The sequence below is a fragment of the Lissotriton vulgaris genome, chromosome 5 (assembly GCF_964263255.1).
Source record: "Lissotriton vulgaris chromosome 5, aLisVul1.2, whole genome shotgun sequence".
NCBI classification, from domain to species: Eukaryota; Metazoa; Chordata; class Amphibia; order Caudata; family Salamandridae; genus Lissotriton; species Lissotriton vulgaris.
The window spans coordinates 1873336683-1873354119 of NC_141693.1; the positions used below are offsets into that span (position 1 = coordinate 1873336683).

A 17437-nucleotide genomic window follows, 5' to 3' on the forward strand; every position below is an offset into this window, starting at 1 on the left:
TACCCTTCCTTTTGTTTTATTTTTTCATTTATTTATTTAACCACGCGTTTTATGTATTTAACCCCTTTACCTCTCCTCCCCGTTTACCACTGTGTGGTGCCCCCAAACCACGTTACCCCACCTGCTGAGCAGTGCAACTTACCCTGACATCGTTTTGAGAACTCTTGTGGATTCTTGCCCCAAATGTGAGCCCTCTGTCTCTTTGCTCATGCGCCAGCTTGGTCACTGCTCACTCCCTAGATTTCAAGGATCCTTTTCCTAATTTTTTTTATTATGTATTTACTAAAGTCTTGTGTTCACACCCTCCCTCCATTTTTTCATGTGTGTGGCTAGATCACCTCTTTTTTGCAGGACTTTAAAAAATGTTATATATGTACCTATTTCATAGTACTCATTTCTTTTTTTTCTATGCTAGTGCGTCCTGTTGTTACGGGAACTTGCTGCCCAGTTTGGAAGCGGCTAGATTCCAGTTCACACTTTATTTTATTAACCGGCTGTTGTTCTTAGTCGCCATGCTCTTGGCCAATTCTTTAGCATCCTTCTCTTATAAATGCCCATCATGTAATATTACATTAGCAATTGCATTTCCACCCTGCGGATAAACCGCTGGCGTGCAGTCGGTGCACCAAAAGCAAGGCACTCTTTGCCTGTCCAAGGGCCAGGACCCCTGGCTGTGTTCTGAATCACCTGACCGGTGCTGCAGGTCTACAACAACTTCGGTGTCTCATGTCTTCTTTGTCCTTCTTTCGTTACATTTGTCGCAGGTGAGCGGAACTTCTATCGTCTCTTCCCTCTCAGCTCACGCCTCAGGGATACTCCTAGGCTACCATATGAACCTCTTGACCTATCTCCATAAAGTCCATTAGTCTGAATTATTACCTTATCAGCACACGTTCTTTTTCTAAACATCAACTTGATCCTAATTATTTTATTGCTGATAATTAGCCTGCCTTCCTGTTTTATTAATGGAAAGGCAGCTCCTTGCAACACCCACCCTTGACCCTGCCAGTTCAATCCCATAGGGCTACTCTGTCTTTAGGAAAGACCGCCCACATAAACTAGGTGGCTCTTTGGTCATTAAAATTAGATTTATCTTTGCTCCTTGCTCAACTCTAATTGATTCACTTCAGACACTAGATCTCTCTCTAATGCTCTTCCCCCTCACTCATTTGGCTGGGCGTATTCCTGACCCGATGTACACTCATTTAGAGTCCCTAGTATCAAGTACTCCTTTCCCACTGGACTGGTCGCTTTTGTACTCTCCTATTCCTGTTCTTCAGCCTGTAACTTACAAGGAATCCCTCCTGAGCCACATCAAAATCTCACTTGGTCTAAATTCAACTCCAACAACTTCTCACTTGCCCTTGCTAAACGCCCTCCCGCTCCCACTCTCCTCTGATGCCACCACCTTCAACAAGTGGGTGTGCTTTACCAGATGATATGGCAGCTTTAAAACTTTTTTGTCAAGCCCACAACAATCCCCCTGGCTCCCTTGTATTCTGAAGAATTGAGACTGGCCAATCACATCTGCAAAGCATTAGAACAGGCGTGGAGAACACTTTCAGTGCAGATTCTACAGCATATGGTCCGGGATGCCCGTCACCCCTTCCACCACCAATCCCAATGGTAGGAGACAGACACAGTTTGAACTTTTGGAAGGCAGGGGGGCCTCACGACCCCCCCCCCCCCGGCCGTATTTATTAAAATATGAAACAAAATTTAAAACTTTAAATTAAAAATGTTTCATGTATCATGTACAAAATTCAACTTTCATTACACTTGATGAAGACAGGTATCCAGGCTAACCTTAACAAATCTCTAATACAAAGATTTTCCTAACCGAGTCTAACATCATGACACAATGCATTGCATACGAATTTTGTACATCCTATCGTTAGGGGCCAACGGCAAGGTCTCACCACATTTCCGCCCTCACGTGTGAGTGGCGCATGCGCAGAGGACTTTACCCTCGTAGCCAACTGTAACTTCCCTTGTCATGGGGGCCCCCTTTCACTCGACGCCATCTTAAGGTCGTCCGAGTTCCCGTGCGGGGTATCTGTGAGAAGGACAGCGTGGTCTCCCCCCCCCCCCCCCTTTCCCCGCACTCTCTTCCGCCGGAGCGGATATCCGGCCCCCAGGAAATTCGTGGGAGGGGCATATAGCCGTCTCCCCCTGGGCGATCCCATCCGTAATGGGTGCCACCCCCTCCCGTGGGAGGGGCCAATGGCCTTCTCCCCCTGGGCGCTCCCATCCATAATGGGTGGCGCCCCCACTATGGACCTTGAAATCACTGCTCACCGATCATGACCTTACCGCCACAGGCCAGATAGTTGACCGACTATCTGGCCCCCCCACACCTTCTATAGGTCATATCTCCTCAATCCCACTCGCCAAGCTATCAAGTCTCCTATCAATAAGTCATTCCCCACCCTAGACAGGTGTACCCCATCATCTGAATAACAGTGGTCCGCCCAGATGCACCCATGAGGTATGCTTTGAAGATGAGAAGAGCGAAACAATTTCTCCATTTTATTGTTGACCCTCTTTACCGAATGGTTCAACGCTGTCGTGGAAAATCCACCCCTCCATACCTTCCTCGGAATCATATGTGACCAAGCTATTGTGTACCCCGGGAGCGTCTTTGCTAACCAATTAACTGCTGAAAGTATGTGCTCGATTAAAGCTAGTCTGCCCAACCTTACCAAGTCATTGCCCCCAATGTGCACTATGACTACTGATGGCGGTGACCTGTGCCGCCCTAACAATTCTTCCACAAAACTTTGCAGTCGGTCAATACATAGGCCGCCCTTCCCATGGAAGCACACCCTAAAACCATATTCCTCAGATGTGTGAATCGCATCACCTGCTTTGAATATGTCCGCAGCACGCCTCACGTATGAGTGGCCCACGACCCAGACCACTCGTCTTCCATGCCTTGTTCCTGAAGTGGTGGTTGGCTGATACTGGGCCGGTCCCAATTTCCCGCCCTGCGTCACAGGCTCGTGAAACTGTAATCCAAACAAAAGACACCAAGCATGAGTGCACTTCTTGAGTAACTTACAACATGTGTAGCCGCACGTACCGTTTGAAACAATTCGAAGACCAGCGGCCTAATTGTTTAACATTGTCTGCCCGCAGACCCCCAGCCGTTGCTTCTGTAGCGGCCCCTATCCTGAATGAATGAGTTCCAAAATCACTCGGGTTCAAGCCCGCAGCTGCAATCGTGATTGTCAGCACCCTCTGGAACTAAAAATTTGTTAACGGGGTGCCGTCAGCATGTCGCAGCAAGGCCCCCCCCCCCCACGTCGTCAACCTTTGTTTTAGGTAGGCCTCAACATGCCTCACTGGACAACAGGGACTACCCGGAGCGCGCTGCAAGACAATGCTATTCCCCTGGGCCTCCTGGTCTGTCTTTGACCTGGCTATCGTGATCAGCAGGGAATCCCCCCTCAGTTGCGTGTGGTCCATGCGCAGACCCCCCTCGGTATCCCTTTTGTTGGCAGCCACTAGCTCGCTTACCCGCAGGGCCCCATAGAATGCCAACGCAAATGCTGCCCGGAATAGGACGACCTCACTAGGTGAGGCGCATGCTGCAGCTTGTTCCCTTGAGGGCTCACGAGCGACGAGTGGTGCAGCCTTCAGAGCGCAGGAACAAGAGGACGCTTGCCTGGATTCCCGCGCCTTTTATCTTGCAGCGGGAAGGCGGGGCAGCATCCCCATCCCGCCCAGAGGTGCACAGACTTCCGGGCGGGTGTTAGGACAACCCTCTTAGGCGGCGGGGGCGTGCTCCAACCACGCCACTTTGGGCATACCGGCCGGGACAAGCCCACCACCCGCAAATGTTTCCCGGGGGATCGGGGCACCCAGCCATATGGGTGACCGAGAGGTCTCCCCTTTCCAATCTGTCAGGCAGCCACATCCAAAATACCAACACTGGATTCTTCCCATTCATGCACTCCTTACTCATTGACACTGATAAAGACCCTGCAAGGGAAATATCCTCTAATGTAAAAGCGCTCGTGCACGCCGCAGCTTGCGACTGTGATAAATCCTCCCATAGAGCTTTGTGACAATCTCTCTGTGTTCTGGTTGTTCAGAATACTTAAAATGCATGCAGGGTTTGAGGATCCGCCATCTATCGAATCACTAGAAATTCTAGATCTTCCTTCCATCTGCAAATCTGGTTCTACGTTGCCCAGCTTCTCCCCCTATCATTTGACGCCATCAAAACTTAATTGACGAGCTTTGAATCCGGTTTGACTCTTGTTCCAGGACCACCGATGATCCTTGCAGTAGCTCTTCACATGATTTCTCCGGCGATCTCTGAACTTTGCAATCTCCCCTTTTCCTCTTCTGAACTACCATCTAGTGGGTAATACACACTTGGAGAAATCCACGGCTGACCCCAATTTCTGAGATACTGTAGGCCAATCACAATCCCTCCTTTAAAAATATTAGAAAAGGCGGTGCAGAATCTGCCCTCCACCCACCTCGGAATCAGTAATAACTGAACATGCCCTAATCCGGATTCTGTCTTCATTTCAGCACTTACACCTCCTTGCTTGCTATCAAGGTTGATATCAGGACCCTTCCTGACAAAAGGGGCTCTCCGGCTTTGGTCCTCTTAAACCTCGCTGAGGCCTTCTACATTGTCTCTAATTTCATCCGTATTAGACGTTTGTTTGAATGTGGAATATGCATGAAGGTGTTAGGATGGTTGGCTTTCTTCCTCACCGACAGGTCACAATCTATTCTATTTTAACCTTTTCAGTTACCCTTGAATCAGTTTGGGGTCCCCCAGGGCTCCCCCCATAGCCATAAACCTTCCCAAATTTACATTGTCCCACTGGCTACTGTAATTTGACTATTTGGTTTCGAATTTGTGTCCTAATCTGATGATACCCAGATTATTTCCATCTCTCGCAGTTTGGCGGATGCTGAGGAATGGTTCTTTGCATGCTTGTCTACTGTGGCCACCTGGGTGAGAAGCAATTGTCTAAAACTGACCGAGTAGCTCTTCTGCGGCTGCCAACCCGCTGTCTGGTCTTTCTCTGACCGTGGGCATCAACCTACACCTGCTGATTCTGCCAAGATCGCGGGCTTTTATTTCAACTCCAATTCATCCTTTAAGCCTAGTCAACCGTAGTGTGCTGCTTCTTCCTGCTGCTGGACCCTGAGAATGAACCCAGACGTACAGCTTCTCCTGCCCATTCTGTGCACAGGCGGTCAGGCGCTCACTTGATGTAGGCCAAACTATGTCAACTGTCTCTGCTTGGGTTTGCTGGACCATCTATTGCCCAAAATCAGGTCACTCAGAAGGCCACAGCTACTCTAGGCTGAATCTGCCTCCGCGCCTCTTCCTCAGCCTTTTCTGGAGAGACCCCTCAGAAAGTGGGTCGCCTTCAAGGCCCCCTGCCTGACTTATAAAGCCTTCTGTCAAATTTGGGCTAGATATAGTGGGCTCAGTCGCAAACCCTAGAGCCCATCTCGCGCTCGCAGTTCTACAGCAGAGACCTTGTGTTGAAGAGCCCTCTCTGGTGGCCACTTCTCGTCACTTCCTTACCTATCCCTGTCCGTTCCACCCCCTTCACATCCGTCTTGAGGAGGCAGTTCCTGGCCTGGCTCTTTCAGGAATGCTGGCTCGCTGCTTCTCCGTTTCTTTTCCTCCTTCTCCCAGATCCAGCGAAATCTTTGGATCGTAGCACACTTTATACGTCTTCTTCTTCATTCATTCATTTATTCGTTCATTCATTCATGCGTCCACGTATTCCTTCATCCACACATTCATTCATCCCCACACTCAAGCATACATCTATCCATCCATTCATTCCTATGTAACTAGACGTGGGTGAGACCGTTGTTATTAATTACCTGTGTTGTTGTTTGGTTGTGTTGTGTTGTGACACAGGACACCTCCGCGTGCTCTCCGCGGATTGCTTTGTGGCTTGGCCACAGCTGCCAAGTGGGAGCCCCGGACCCCTGAGGGAAGCTGTTTACTTCTGCGGACTCCTTCCCACCTGGGCCTTCCTCACATTGAGCCGCGCACATTTCACACCAGCCGCTTCGCTGCCCCCTTGGAAGTGCTTTCCTCTGCATTTCACACCTGTGTGTATGTTATAAATGTCTCTGCAGAGGCTAACACAGGGGAACACCAGATATCAAAACACACACGTTTGCTCCTTTCCTCGTCGGAGACTAAAATGAAGGTTGGTTCATATTTTAAGTGAAATGTAGGATTTTTTTTATGGAACAAAAATCGATGCTATTGGTTTAATATTTATTCTGTGAGGTTACTAGTATACAGATAGGAAAATTAGGTTTTCTTTCCAAAAGTTTGTGAATGATAATATTTGGGGATCCCTACATCTGTACAATGCAGTTGAAAGAGTGCGAGAAATTAAAACTTTTTTCGTATCTAGAGCTATGTTCACTTTCTACACATTATAAAACCAAGAATCTTACGTTTTAATTCGAGAGAGATAATAAAGCAAGCTGCATTTTGTCTTTTCACATTTTTATTGACTTGAACTCTTACTAAAGACATGTATAGGATGTAAAATGTATCAAAAGGTAAGTATAAGGTTAGTACTTTTAACCTGCTGCAAACATTTAGAAGAGGCAGGATGGAATGTAAAGGATGACTGGAGGAAACAGGAAATTAAATTAAATGGAATGAAATACCAGCATTTGTAAAGGGCACAGCTGCCTCCGGAGAGGTGTCCGGTCCGGAAGATTAAGTGACCCCGTAGTCTGGAGTCAGGCACCCTGGCCTCTGCGCCACACCTCTTCCACCATCACTGTTAGAACGGCAAATACCGTATGTAATGTCATAATTGATTTGAGAAAGTAGGTGTATTTAGTGGCAACGTTGCTGACCTTCTTAGCTTGAAATATGGGTTCTAATCCTGACCTTTGCCCTCCGTCAAAAAGTTTGCGCCTAAACAGAGCACGGTTTTATATCTATACATACAGTAAATCTATATTCAAACAATTGTGTACAATCTGGCACTGTCCTAACCCCCCCTGATTTCTGTAGCCTTGTTTTAACCGACCCCTCTCCCTCGCACACCCACACACAAGACTGCCACACCTCTTCTTTGAAATGTTCAAATACCGTCTCTGTAAAGCTCGATGCTGCTTCTTGGAGTCAGATCCACACTATATCTAGTACGTAGATTAAAAATAAATATGCGCCGCCTCTTAACATGGATTTATTCAGAATGCACGGAGAATTCTTTATTTTTCCGGTTAGTGAAGGCACCTTACGAAATATATCCGTGTGCAAAAGTAGAGGCTGTTCAAAGTTAAACACTATTTTGTTAGTATAAACATATATTGTGTTAATTGTATTTACATTCCAAACATTGATGAAGGGAGGGAGTGTGCGGTGTGGAATGATCATTTTATGACCGTTTGGATGAGTTTATGATGACTTGCATATTTGCCATAGTTTTTAATAGTGCAAAACATATGTCATTGTGGCACATTGATTTAACCCCTTGTCTGCTGATGACGGAACTGCTCCGTCATCAGCTGCGGTGGCGCTGTGCTGATGACGGAGCGGTTCCGTCATGGCCCGCTCGGAGCGCCTGCGCGGCGCGAATTCCGCCGAATTCCACCGACGCTGGTGACGGAGCGGTTTCGTCACCAGCATGTGGCCGCCGCGCGGCCGCCCCGCCCCCTTAGCACTGCGGCGGAATAGCCGCCGCAGTGAAGGGGTTAAGAATATTGAGTGTTGCTTGACAAGTAGATCAATTCTTCAATAGAACACCTCCTTTTGTTTTCCATCTCCGCAGGTGCCTTATCCCGCTCAGCTTACCTGGAATGGAGTTTTGGATTCTCTGGAGTTGCCCTACCTATCGAAGAATGAACTGAGCGACTCTAAAACAAGGTACTACCCTAACTATTGTAAAGCTTCAAGACCATTTATTTACAGGAATCAGTCTTCAGTCATATGAGTGAATTCAGGGAAATCGTGTATTTGAATTGAAAATGACTACTTGGCATGGTTGGCTGAGTGAGCTAAAGAATGGTGATGGATTAAACCCAGATCAGTTGACTGGGGGTGAGTGTTTGATTTGCTCAACCGCTCCGTCCATCATCCCCTTTTGTATCGCATGGTTCTGCCCAATGCCTGGTCTTATGGGTAGGCATTGGGCAGCAACATGCCACGTAGTTTCATAACTAAAAAATACACCATGTTCAGGCTCAGCTGGGCGGACACCACAGGGGGTTAAAACGCCACTGAATGTCACTGATCTCATTAACAAACAAAAGAAAAATCTGATTAGAACTTCTTTGTCCAAGTTTGACTGGGCAGTTTTGTGGCCACCCTTGACTCGTAGATTGGGAACGAAATGTTTTGAGAGTACAAAAAGTGATTATTTTTGTAAAGAGCTCGATTACCTAAAAGGCATCTTGAAGCTACTTGAGATTACAGGCAGATAATGGACCCCATGAAGAGAAGATTATTATACAGAGAAGAGCCAGGTTTTCAGAGCCTTCCGAAAGGAACAAACTATTATTGTGCTCACGAAGCTCAGCACCTGGGAGAAACCACAGTTGTGATGCACAGAAATTCTTGAGTTTCTATAATTAAGGATAACGAGTGCCCTAGAGACATATGTGGCATTGGAACTATTCATTGCATTAACCATGGGTTCCTTTGAATGTATCTCGCCCATTTCCTGATCATCCGATGCTGAAACTCCTGGAAAGTACTCAAATGGTTATAACGAGAAGCATTTACGAAGCAGCTTTACATGGCCATCTAACAGAATTGCCACAGAAGCCTACGATGGCAAAATACAAATATGGCTAAGGTTTAGGAGACTCAAGAAAGATTACCAGTTCAGAGATGTCTATTGTGAGCAGAGCCCCTGAAGGAAATTCTCCAATGCATATAGTGTTTCCTCCAACGTAGGTTACTTTTTGCATCTCAGGTGGTGACGTATTCACCGACCAATATGGATCGCATAATGATGAGGCAACCATGCTCTTATTGGATAGTCAATGAAGCTTTGTCCAGTTAACGCAAAGAAAATTAACTATTGACATTGTAGGATATTGAACACCGTACAAAAGTATAATACAAGTTTTTATAACAATGCAAACACTGTCAGTTCTCGTTGATCGAGTAGTTTACATAATTAATTTAATCTGGTCTAATTAATGCATATGTTAAATTAGAGTGCTAAATCGCTGGCGAAGAAAATATGAGATTAGAGAAAATCTAGAAACCACTGTCTCAAACGATTATGAGGTGTAATGCCGCACTTAAAAATTGTTCTAGGTCACGGGTGCTCTTCTCCCTGGATTAACTGCTCTAAACCTCTAAACATTACAAAGTAATTTCCACAAAGAGTGAGAGAGGCACTGTAAATCCCAAGTCCCTCCAAAATCATCCAAATAACAATGTTTCAAAGGAATAAGTGTTAAACACATATTCAATAAGTTGTGCAATTGTATCTAAAAACTAAGAGGACAAAACTTGGTTTAGACGATTTTCTTTATTTCTTATGTCAGTAGGGTAGATTTGACACTGGACTGCTAACAAATATTAACCTACATATTTTTAAGACTGGATGAGGAATAAAATATTTTGAAAAGCAAAGTTTAGCTCGAAGAACTTTGACTGGTTTTGTGCCTTCTGAACTATGAACGAAATTTGAGCAAAAATAGTTGTCAAGAAGTCCAGCTGGATTTGCCACGAAACACGTAGATTGTGCTCTTCATTGCATTACAAGAAAGAAATAGAGAATATCATCCTAAGAATGATTTGTCCTCTTAGTTTTTAATACTATTACACAAGTAATTGAATATGGGTTGAACACTAATCCAGTTGATAAATTGTTATTTGGGTGACTTTGGAGTGACTTACGTTTTACGGAGTGCCTTGCTCACTCTTTGTGGAGGTTAGAGATCAAATATACAGTTTCTCTGAGGATTCTGGGTAAGTAAGCAAGATAATCTAAAAACGGAGACTTGGTAATTCATATTCTCCAAAAAGGTAAATACTTAGTATAAAATTACATGTGTGAATGAAAACTTAAACACAAAACCCTAAACACATGATAAAAGCTATGTATAACATATCAGGGCTTGTAGCAAAAGTAAGAGACAACGGTGTTCCTATTTAGACCAATAAAAAACCCAAAGAAAAATGTGTTAAGCTAAAAGAAAGAAGAACAATTGTATGAAAACTACAGAATAATAAATTGCTGTAGTTCATAAATTAATGTATTGCTTTAATAAAACAGTGTTAGGTTGTGATGAGTCCCTGTGAGATAAACATAATTGCAAAAGATACTTATATAAGGGCATTTAAAGCATGCCTTAAGAAATGTTTGTGGTGGTGAGTGATTAATGCACTGTCACCATCTCCTTTAGTGCGTGTGGATTGCAAAGTAGGTTCAAAAGCAACAGTTAGTGGCCCTGCTTGTCCAAAGAAATGTTGGTGTCTCCCAATCCTAATCGGTCGACAAACATTTACACTACGATGAAACTCCATAACTCCATGAGATGGCTGGGATCCCGCCCACAGCGGTGAATCTAGACACCGAAAAGGCTTTCAGCTTAGTAAATTGGGTGTTTCTCCAACTAGCTGTGAGCATGTGGAGTTTTAGGCTTTTCATGAAAGGGTTAATGCCTCAGAACCTGTATTGCTTCATTATGGCAAATTTAAAATGTATCAAGTGAAAGGCTTCGAACATCTCTTGGCTGTATACATCGGTTTACCTTGTTCTTTCCTTCAGTGTAAAGGTAATATACCCGGGCGCCCAGACTGGAGCCTATTGAAGTCTGTGCGCAAGAAATGGCTTAAGAACTATTCTTCCACATTGGGGTTGTTTGCAAAATTGAACTCAGTGCCTTGTCATAAAGTTCTCTATTTGTGCAGTGCATTTATATAAAAATACCTGTCTCATATTTACAATACTTCTTTCGCTACTTCGAAAGAAAAGGGGAGTCAGTCTCACTTAAGTGTGGCTCTTTTTCGAGTGATATTTCCACCTCTGTGGCTCTGTTTTTGTAGGAAGCATTTCCACGTCTCCTCGCGGGAAACAGATCTACAACTAATAAGGTTATTTAGCCAAAAATGCTTCGAAGGCGATTCATTGTCCTTGCAGCTCGCTTGCACTCAGTTTTTCTAAAACCAGCATTTCTGTATTTGATGAATTAGTACTGCAAAGTTTGCAAAGCACTGTGTTTATAATATAAGTGCAAATCTTTTTGCGTTTGCATTATAGTTAATATTCAGGAATTATATTGCCACTGGTAAATTGAATGTGTTTCTCTGTATTAATGTATAAGAAACTGATGTGTGCACAATATTGTGTCTTGGTAATGTATCTTTTTTACTTGTATAATAATAAAACAATCTGCAAGAAATACATTATTCTTGGCGTCCGAGGGCACTAGGCTTAAGGGATGTAAATTATTCTGGTCATTAAGGACTTATGCTCATTATTAAACATGCCGAATTGGCAGCTTCCCCTAGTACATCTGCAGGATTCTTTTAGAGAAGGGAATGCGATATTGGATCTTTTAATAAATGATTGAAATGCATAATACAGGCCGGGAGGTTTCCTGCTATAGTCATTGAAAACATTATAAGAAAATTACTTTTTGGATCATCCGAGATGTGCGCACAGTATGGTTGAGTGAGGTTGGGCTGTTGGGAGTACAGAAATGTAAAAGACAATATTAAACAAAGGATTTTAGTGTTTGCCAAACTCCTGCCAGATAGTCCCAACTTCCACGAAAAAGCCTGGAAGGGAACCCAGCATTAAATGAATTTATTCTAGCTTAAATTTAAACAATCTCATCCGGTCAGCATTTTGAGGCTTAGCGAGGGATTTCAGAGGCGCCTTTTATGTTTTTAATATGTGACTTCTGATTAAAAAGATCAACGGGGGGATACTCGATATCGTGGTCATTCGGGCGATGACATTGGTTGGGGTGATGACGAGAGATCATACTACAGTGCTCCCAGTGGCCAGTTAGAGTACCAACTAGCAGCAGCGACACCTGGTGGCTAGTCTGAGTAAACACTTGCTCCCGCAACACCCGGTGACTAGTCGGAGTGCCTGCTTGCTGCTGTGACACCTGGAGGCCAGTCGGAGTACACGCTGGTAGCAGGGACACCTAGGGACTGATGAGAAGATGCTGTGGCAGTACTGTCACCAAGTGACCGACTTCAGCATGCTGTGGCTCCAGGGTGATCAAATCTGAATATGCCATAGTAGTTGGAATGCATAGCAACCTGCCTGGGAACGCTGTGACAGCCGCTGCACCCAGTGATCTCTCTGAGTACTCTCTGGTGGCAGTGAGCCCTAACGATCAGTCAGAGTACTCGCTAGCGGCAGTGACCACTAACGAATAGCCCGGATGCACTCTGAAAGGAGTAACACCCGGTGAGCAATCGGAATATGCCCTGATAGCAGTGATGCTTCATGGTCAGAGTATGCTGTGGCAAATGTGACACTTAGTGACCCTCAAAGGCCCGAGCAGCAGTAACACCATGTGACCAACCCAAGTAGCCACCGGCAGTAGTGAGTGAATAGAATATACTGAGGCAGCAATAACACTGAATGAGACGTCCGTGTACCCACTGGCAACAGCGATAACTAGTGACCAATCAGAAAGCGCTAAAAAAATACTACATTTGCTGCAAGATATGCAGCGTTTGTTATAGGATATGCTGCATGTGTCACCTAATTTGCTGCAGAAGTGGTGTTTTCTGCAGGATTCGCTTCGCATGCTGCATTTGCAGCAGGATTCAGTGCATTTTCTGCAGAATCCACTGTGACTGCTTATCTCAAGATGTGTGTGTGTTTGCTGCAAGATTTTGTTTTTGCATTTGTTGCAGAATCTGCTTCATTTTCTGCAGAATTTGCTAATTACGGTGTGATTTCATGTTTTCTGCAGGATTTTCCTAAATTATTCCATCAGTCATTGGGCTTACTGCAGGGTTTGATGCATTCATTGCCAGGCTTGTTGCATTTGGTGCAGGATTAACTGCATTTATTTACACAGATACATCTGTATGTCTAAGCAAAAATGGGTAGTGTTCACCAATTACTTGGTTTTATGTAGGGGTAGGCGGAACTCATGGAATTTCACTCCATGGAATTCTGCAAAGTTACTTTAAAACTCTGCGAGATTCCAAGGAGTTCCGTGAGCAGCGAAAATTTGGCACTTCGTGCTGATTTTTAGCACTGGGAGCTTGTTCCGCGGTGTGAAATCAGCACCATGCGATGTGCCAGAGAGCGCTGCTTCTTTGCTACTGGTTAAATAGCTTTTCTACTCTAGATGCATCTTTCTCACTGCGAACACCAGCAATGCGATCTCTAGCGAACTGCCATGTCCGCCTGCATTGAAACATCTCCTTGGGATGCATTCTAGTTCTCAAATATCACCCCAGGGGGTGCAAAACTTGCACTTAATGTTGTTGAGCCGCGCACGTGGAAAAATTCCGCCATGTGGCAGTTGGCAGAGTTTTGCCGTATCTTTGCGCTCCAAGCAAAGTGGGCAAAATTCCACGAACTCCGCTGGCGGATCGGAAATTTTCGCCTACCCTTTTATGGTTCTTTGCACAGGCATTGTCTTGTGGTTGTGGTTCAATCAGCAGAGTTTTTCCACTGGTAGATGTATTTCCAAACCAGATCAGAGAGAGTGGACAGTTTGGAGGGTGGTGGTTAACCTCATGGGGGTGGTACATTAGAGGTTGTATGTCTTTCAACCTCCCAACCCAACCCATGTGAAAGTCAAGTGTCTACTGGTTTGTCTCTGATGGTTTGTCTCTGCCTGGTACTTGGCAATAGTCGTGCTCCCCGTGTAAGCTGTGCGCACCATGAAAGTGTTGTTGAGTAGGGTGCTGTAGGTCTTCTATCCTTCAATGACCTAGAAGGTGGAGTGTTGGAGTCTGTCCAATGCAGTGTTTGTGGATCTTCTATTTCTCATCTGCTGTGTGTCAATTTTCGTGGTCCTGATTTTTGCAAAGTTCTTATCTTTTCACTCACCTCCTTAACTCTTGCCTTTCTTTTCCTTCTTTTCTTCTGATCTCAGTTAAACTACCTTTTTTCTTCCTTTCTTCTGTACATTTTCATTTTTGCACCCCTCCGCTCTCCCCCCTCTTCTCCATGTCTGTTCTGGTCTATCCTTTCAACAACAACCCCCAGACTTTCAATAGGATCTGGCTAACATTCCTGCGCATTTACGACCCTCTGCCTCTTCCTATGACTCTTGTGATCTCTATAACCATGAACACGCCCTCGCATATTTTTCCTAGAATGTCAATGGTTTTACTCACTACATTAAGCATAAAAAGTGCTCTTTTATCTCAACTCCAAATATGCTGACATGGCTCTTCTCCAGAGCACACACCTTACCAAGAAATAAGCAGAGAAGCTTCGGCTGGACTGGGTGGGCAGGGAGAAACGCAGTTTTTATCCTTTCAGCGAGACGGATGACTTACCAACCTCCATGAAAATGTGGTGTATCCATCCTGATTCGGAAAACATTATCTAAGACTTAAGACATAGGTCGATCCGGAGGGTCACTATCTATTCGCCAAATTAAAAATCAATGGTCCTAGGCATAGGTTTAGTATATCCGCCCACAGTTTTGAAGTGGTCCTTCCTTCTTCAACTCACACGAGTATTGATGGAGGTAGATACTGTCACATCCTCATAGGCGGGGATTGGAACTTGGTCCAGGATGTGGTCTTAGACGGCACAGGTACAATTGATGTAGCAAATAAGGCGGACAGGGCCCTCTTAGGAGATCTTGTGAGTGATCACGGTCTCCACAATGCATGGTATCTTTTGCGTCCGACGGACCGAGAATACAGATATTTGTCTATGGTACATATTCACTGTCCTCCATATTAGAGGGCACACTTTTAGAGCACTCGCCTACTACCCTGGCGGCTGTTTGGGTCTGTCCTGACCAAAACGCGAGCTCTTGCGTCTTAGTGTATCCTGATATAATCACCCGGCGGGCAAGGCACCGCTTAAAGCTAATGTGTAAACTTATCAGGAGAACAAGAAAGTTGGGTAGACTCTGTCCTGACATTGTGGGCAGTGGTGAAGGCAACCATAAGGGGACAACTGATGCGAGATTCAGCCCTGCTCAAGAAGCAGAGGGAGGACCATCAGAAAAAATTAGGAGCAGATATATCCCACCTCGTGTGTGTGTATACGCCCCATCCTTCCACTATCACCAGGCTCGGCATCGGAGAACCGTGCATGAACCTCAATTCCCTATTCACTTCTAAAGCAGAGGATGTGCTACAGAAGTTGAAATACCAACATTATGAACAGAGAGAGAAGGCGGGATGTCTTCTGGCAGTGCAGCTCAAGCAGAGGGAAATGGGAATGGCCATTCTGTATTTGCCCCAGGCAATTACAGATGCATTTGCATCCTACTAAAAGACCCTCTACTCCTGGGAAATTTTTCAAGAAGCAGATCAGATAAACACCTTCATGGAAGGTATTCACTTACCTTGCCTCTCAAAGGACGGAAGGCAACTGCTTCAGGATAAGAGATCCAAAAAGGAAATAGAGCATACCATCTTGGATTTACCCAATCAAAAGGCCTGGGTGAGTATGGTTTCCCGGCAAAGTTCTATAAATGGACCAAACCCAAGGTAGTGGGTCTTCTCCATTAGGCCTTCGCTGAGGCTGATCATTCAGGCTCCTTGGTTATATTGTTCAACAGGGTGCTCTTTTCGGTTCTACCCATACCAGGTATAGATTTCTTCCTTCATGGAAACAATGACCCCCATATCCTTGCTCAATGGGGAAGCTTATAGGAGGATTAGGCCTGGCTTCTGTGGAACATTACTGTGTAGCCCTACATTTGGCACAAATGGCATACATGCACCCCCGGGTCCAAGACCCTCTGCTGTGGTTTACAATTGAGTGTAGACTCCAGGAGGCATCGTTGAGGTTACAGGCCTTCTATCTTACTGGCCCCTCGGACTCCCCCAACCCCACACTGAAAGCCATGTACGCTGCCTAGATGCGAGCCCACAAAGGATTTTTCAGTGAACGTGCATCTCCATGGCTAAGCTCCCATCTGGAGCAATGCAGGCCTTCGCATAGGAGGGACCATGCTTGACTGGGGCCCTTGGTGCACAGTTGGAATTCTGGTTTTACCGCACTTTATCTCTGGTGGTGAAGTCAAGTCCTTTGAGAAGCCACAGCACGAATCTGGCTTGTCGCATACTCCGCAATGGTGATATATACAATTACGCCATTGTCTGCTGTCCCCCATAGTTCGCTTACACGTTTGCTTCTTTCTCATTACCATCTCTGTACTCACTACCCCTCCTTCCCTTCCTTCCTTCCCTATTTTGTAGTTCCTATCTATCTTACCTTTTTTGTGTACTGCTTCCCTTCCTCTCTTTACTTTCGTCATTCTATAGCGTATTCTCTCATTCCTTTCCTAAATATTATACACAAGTATTGTTTGTTCTGGGTTCGTGTATCACAGTCAACATTTCTATCTCTGTTTGAGTATAGGCTGACTGTGCATCACTGTATTTGCTGTTATTTCCCAATTCATAAATATATCAGGAAAATAAACGATACAAAACAAGCATTGGAAATGCAATAGGTCTCGCATTAGAAAAGTTGGAGTTATTGGTATTGTAAATGACATATGTTATTTATTTGTTGGTTTTTAAAATTGCTAAATTGATGGCTGTGTCATTTACAATGCCAATAGTTATAACTTTTGCGAATGTGACACCTATAGCATTTGGAATGCAACATATTTTGTATTTACGTGACTTAGATGGCAGCTCTTGTCGTTAGGCCACATCTCTAGAGAGCAGGAGAGTGCAGCAGGGGAGAGAAGCACAACAATGCAATAGGTCTTGCATTAGGAAAGTTTGAGCTATTGGTATTGTAAAGGACACATTTTTTATTTATGTGCTGGTTTTGAAAATATCGAATTAATAGCTTTGTTATTTACAATGCCAATAGTTTTATCTTTTGCAAATGTGACACCTATTGTAACACAATATGTGTTGTGAGGGTGAGTGAGGGTGAGGGTGAGGGGTGGAGGGTGAGGTGTTGAGGGTGAGTGAGGGTGAGGTGTTGAGGCTGAGGTGTTGAGGCTGAGTGAGGCTGAGTGAGGCTGAGTGAGGCTGAGTGAGGCTGAGTGAGGCTGAGTGAGGCTGAGTGAGGCTGAGTGAGGCTGAGTGAGGCTGAGTGAGGGTGAGGTGTCGAGGGTGAGGTGTCGGAGGGTGAGGTGTCGGAGGGTGAGGTGAGGGAGGGTGAGGTGAGGGAGGGTGAGGTGAGGGAGGGTGGGTGAGGGTGAGTGAGGGTGAGTGAGGCTGAGTGAGGCTGAGTGAGGCTGAGTGAGGCTGAGTGAGGCTGAGTGAGGCTGAGTGAGGCTGAGTGAGGCTGAGTGAGGCTGAGTGAGGCTG

General features: G+C 45.2%; 1 protein-coding gene across 3 annotated transcripts in view; it reads left to right on the forward strand.

Annotated features, from left to right (window-relative positions):
• Positions 1 to 17437, forward strand: part of THRA (thyroid hormone receptor alpha) — a 789997-nt gene that overhangs the window by 134088 nt on the left and 638472 nt on the right. For all 3 annotated transcript variants that reach the window (XM_086924372.1, XM_086924374.1, XM_086924373.1), the window contains exon 2: positions 7797 to 7891. The gene's annotated coding sequence lies outside the window, so the exon portion shown is untranslated. The remainder of the gene's footprint in view (positions 1 to 7796; positions 7892 to 17437) is intronic.